Below are 4,601 nucleotides of genomic sequence, written 5' to 3'. Positions count from 1 at the left end.
GTGTTTAATTTTGACTTTGGTCTGTGGCGAGTGAGTGTGCTTGCGTGTGAGGCGATCCTTTGTCATCTACCTGCTCTGACTGGTATGGATGTGGGCTCATTCCATTGTCAGGTCAATGAATAAAGCTTGTTATTTTTTTCTGTGCTTCTGTCAAGACATAGAGCTTTCTCAGTGTCTCTCCTCTGTCTCTCTGTCTCTCTGTCTCTCTGTCTCTCTGTCTCTCTCTCTCTCTCTGTCTCTCTCTCTCTCTCTCTCGGTATGCAGTGGCTATGCAGGAATAAACGCCCGTTTTCATCATTGCCTAAATCCCTTTCTGAGTCAGGTAGAAATATTTGAGGGCCAGGAGTACTGACAATAACTGTTCTCGTAGGCCAAAGGAGGGCAGCAGAAAGACAAAGCCCGAGCTCCGCGTGAGGAGAGCAGGGGAGCTTCTGAGAAGTGGAGAAAGAAGCCCCTGCTCGGAGCCCTCCGGCCTCCTGGCTCATCTAAGGGGATGGTCAAGTCGAGTAATTTCGAATCGCATCTCTAGTGGGCTCTGTTAATCTCCACGTCTGCCCTCCTTGGAACCAGGATGGGTGGCTCAGAACAGAGCTGTCTGTCTGTCTGTCTGTCTGAACCTCCCTGGTTGTTTTGTTATGGCTAAGGGGCTGATTTTCAGCTACGCAACCTCTTCTCCGTTAGATGGAATCTCATTATTCCATTGTGTGGTGCACATCGGGTCCTGGTTCGTGTTGAGCTTCTGAGAGAAGCCGGGGATGTGCTGTTTCTCATCATTTCCACCCAGCGAGAGAATCAAGAGAAAGCGCTACACCCGAGCCAATTACGCTGGGGTCCTCTGTGCTGTTCCCACCTTCAGGAGCTGGTGGAGGGGGGCGGGCCAGGCCGGTCCAGTGTGTGCCCCAGCCAAGGCAGCATCTTTACCTTACCCGGAAGTCTTGGGTAGGTAAGTTCCCTTTCGAACCCAGAGGATTTTGAGGTACATTCATCTGCTGTCAGGTGTGTGTGTGTGTGTGTGTGTGTGTGTGTGAAACTCCTAAATGGACTCTATATTTTCTTGCACACAAATAAACAAGTAAGAAAACAAAAGCAAAGAGAAGCCTTCCTTCCGGGCCTGGTCACTGCTGTGTTTCTGGTCCTGGGTGAGCTCTGTTCCAGGCAACCCAGGTCACCAGCACAATCACCTTTGAACTCCAAGATGACACCCTGACTCCCAGGACAGGTACACAGGTCCGGGGTGGAAGCAGATGCTTCAGTGAGATGCCAAGGCCTGGAATCCTCGAGGCAGTTAGGCTGGCAGGGTGACATGGAGGCGGGGAGCGGGGCTTTGGGATTGGGGTCAGCAAAACTGCTTTGATTCTTCCCTGCTGCTTACGGGTCGTGTGATCTTGGACAAGTCACTGTATCCGTCAGAAAAACAGAAGCCGCTCTTAGCCTTTCAACAGAGGGCATTTTATTAGGCAGATGGAAGGGCTGAGGAGGCCCAGGGCCAGCACGGTGGGAGGTCGTGGCCCTCTGAGACCCAGGGAGGAGGTGGTCTTGTCAGCGTTTAGAGGCCAGGGCTGTCTGGTGGGAGCTGGGACCATGGAGGGGGGGAGTCTCCAGGGGAAGCTGGAATCACAGGGGACACAGAGCCATGCCTGGAGATGCCATTCACAGCGGAGAGATGAGCAACACCCTGGCTTCTCCCCTCCTCTTACGCCCCAATCTTCCTCTGGGGCGCTGCCCCCGTTGGCTGAGCTGCTAGAGGGCAAAGGAGCCTGGGAGATGAGTCTCCTGTGAGACAGAACAGAGCGGGGAAAGGGCAGGCAATGGATCTAAGAGCAGGTGGTGCATGGCTTGTATGGCTTCAATGTTATCCACGCCCATCATCCCTGGGGCCGGGGCGAGAGTGGCTGGCAGCCGGGCTGGCCGATGGACACCCTCGGTCATCTAGGAGGGGTGGGACATGCGGTGTTTGCCACGCAGGCCCCTCCTGCGGTGACAGGTCCTCAGTCCTGTGATCACCTCCACGGAACAGAGTAAATATGACCCTGTGTGCTGCCGTTTTACTGCTTTGTTTCTTTCTTTTAGAAGCCAGCTACCTCCTCCAAGAAGATTTTCCAGGCAAAATCAGATCCGCCTGAGTAACCTCAGCCAAAGAGACATGAGGGAGAGTGAGAAGCCGATGTCAAATGGTACGTGGTTGGAAGCACGTGTCGGACAAACCTCACCTCCAGCTTCCCATCTCAGCGGATGGTCAGGACGCCTGGGCCATCCTCATCTTCCTCTCCTCCTTCTTCTGCACTCACTGTCCACCACCCCGTCTCTATCCGCCCAGTTCCCAGCGGGAAAGAGATGATTTAACTGAAGCAAGTTTAATAAGGTCCTATTTGTGCGTGGACGGGATGCAGGGAACACACCCAAATGGTGCATGAGGGATGAGCAAGAGCTGGAAGCTGCTACCCCCACTCCCCACAGGCCTTCGGGGCCAACCAGGGGTAGGGAACCCTATTGCTGGAGGCCTTGGAGAGCTGGGGTTTGGAGGAGGGTCACCCCCTCAGAGGCTACAATCATAGAGAAATGCAGCCGCTGCCCAAACCGCGGCAAGGCGAGGAGCGAGCGGAGGAATCAGTATCTGGGCGGCTCTTTCCTGCCGCCTTTGAGCTCCTTCTGCTTCCTGGCGCTGGCTCCTTCCGCTTCCTGGCGCTGGCTCCTTCCGCTTCCTGGCGCTGACTCCTTCCGCTTCCTGGCGCTGGCTCCTTCCGCTTCCTGGCACCGGCTAAACCAGAGACTGGAAGGCAAGGGTGCCCAGCGCAGCAGCCCGCGGAGGGCGGCCTTTGAGGTCAGAGCAGAGCAGAGAGGGTGGCGAGGGGGTTTGGGGGAACGCGCGGAGAATAATCAGCTCAGTCTACCCTCTTGGTCACTTGGCATCTATTCTCATCCTTTTGTTGGTGCAGAAACCTGTGTCTCCAATATGGTAGAAGCCCCGAGCCCCATAACCCCTTCCTCGTCACAGTGTGGTGTTGATTCAGTCTGACTCCAGTTGGAACCTAGACTGTCATCTTGGCCACTGCTCTTTTCACAGGGCGGTGGGAAAACAGAAGGGGCCAGCGACAGCCTAAAGCTCTTCTTCTTCTACTGCCCATTTCGGGTTCCCCTTGCCCCCTGCCAGCACGTTGACTGTTGGGCACCCAGCAGACGAGCCAAACCTCCATGTCCACAGAATCCACCGCCTTAGTGGTCCCATCATTACCGGGTTGCCACGGCTTCCTGCTGACCCTCATGACTGGACATGGGAGCTCTGAGAGATGCTGCAGGGAAGCCTCTGATTGAGGTCCTAGTCCCTTTGTCCCCATGGTGTAGCAGTAGCCAGTCCCCCTTGGTGTTCGAGATTAACCCCTTCTCCAGCTGTCCACGTAGCAGCTGAACATACGCTCCCCCAGCAGAATGCTGTCTGCAGCTCTCTGGTGGTAGGATATATCCTGGTGGGCTTCCTGGAGGTAGGGTTGTGGGGATTGGTGACCCCTCTCCTTGAGGTAGAGAGTCAGCTGTGTCTGGTCAGATAGGACTAAAAAGGAGATATGCCACTGTCCTCCTGGATGGCTTATTTCAAATAACTGCCACCATCTAACATCTAAGTGCTCTACCATTTACAAAACATTCTCATTTCCATCATCTCTTTTAATTCGGGATGTGACAGGCTTTGGCAGGCTCATTCTGGTCTCTCATGACTGTCCACTTCTGCTGATTCACGCAGGAAAAATAATCTAGATGGATAAAAAACAAACCTTGAATGTGTCTCCACAGACTCTGACATTTCTCATAGGACATAGAAGGGGTCCAGGGCTCATTGTGTGTTTCCAGTTCTCCTTCTTGCTGAAGGTTGTGACTTTGGAGGTGACAGGAGGCTGTGGGATGTGAGCAGCTGGCTTTGGAGAGGGTTTTGAAGTATATGATGGGGGACTTCATACACTAGAGCAATGGGGTGCACAGGGACGGATTGATAACCTAGGAAGTGTGGGGTTTTGGCCTGGATACTTGCCAAACTCATCTCGAAGGCTTTAAAGGGGCATTTGAGACTGTGGAGAAAAATGCCCAGAAAAAAAAAAAAAATAGCTGAATGTGATCAAGGCCTATGGAGCAACGTAGAAGCATTTGATTAATTTTCAAATGAAAAGAAGAGGGAAAAGGGTTGGGAAGATAACTGTAGACTCTAGACTCAACTGGATGAGGTATGGGCCACAGACAATTTGAACTTGAATGTTAATGCAAGAAGGTAAATATGTGTGTACATTAATTTTTCCCATCTTGTAGATTTATGTCGAACTGAGGCTGCTGTCCGTATTGCTGAGAGGATGCAGCCCAGCGGATATGCTATATATACATCCTGTTCCAAAGAGGCAGCATTGCACAGCGGGTAAGTCTTAGGCTCAGGAATTCAAATCCTGGCTCTCCTTGTGTGACCTTGGACCAGTTCTCTAACTTTTCCTGGTGGTCGTTTTCTCATTTATGATACAAGAATAATAAGTCTATCTCATAAGATTATTAAGAGAATTCAGTGAAATTATGTAAGCAAAGAATACCGTTTGACACACAGTTAATGTCCTTTTATTATCATTGGC

At 52.2% G+C, this 4,601-nt stretch overlaps 1 long non-coding RNA gene across 1 annotated transcript in view; it reads left to right on the top strand.

Moving 5' to 3' along the window:
- Nucleotides 1-4,403, top strand: part of LOC111740537 — a 22,968-nt gene extending 18,565 nt beyond the window's left edge. Inside the window, exons 2-4 of the long non-coding RNA XR_002780634.1 lie at nt 682-943; nt 2,071-2,174; nt 4,294-4,403. This is a non-coding gene — a long non-coding RNA (uncharacterized LOC111740537). The remainder of the gene's footprint in view (nt 1-681; nt 944-2,070; nt 2,175-4,293) is intronic.
- Nucleotides 4,404-4,601: the final 198 nt, after the last annotated feature.

This window comes from Pteropus vampyrus, unplaced genomic scaffold (genome assembly GCF_000151845.1).
Source record: "Pteropus vampyrus isolate Shadow unplaced genomic scaffold, Pvam_2.0 Scaffold65, whole genome shotgun sequence".
Lineage (NCBI taxonomy): Eukaryota > Metazoa > Chordata > Mammalia > Chiroptera > Pteropodidae > Pteropus > Pteropus vampyrus.
This window is presented reverse-complemented; position numbering and strand designations above follow the sequence as displayed.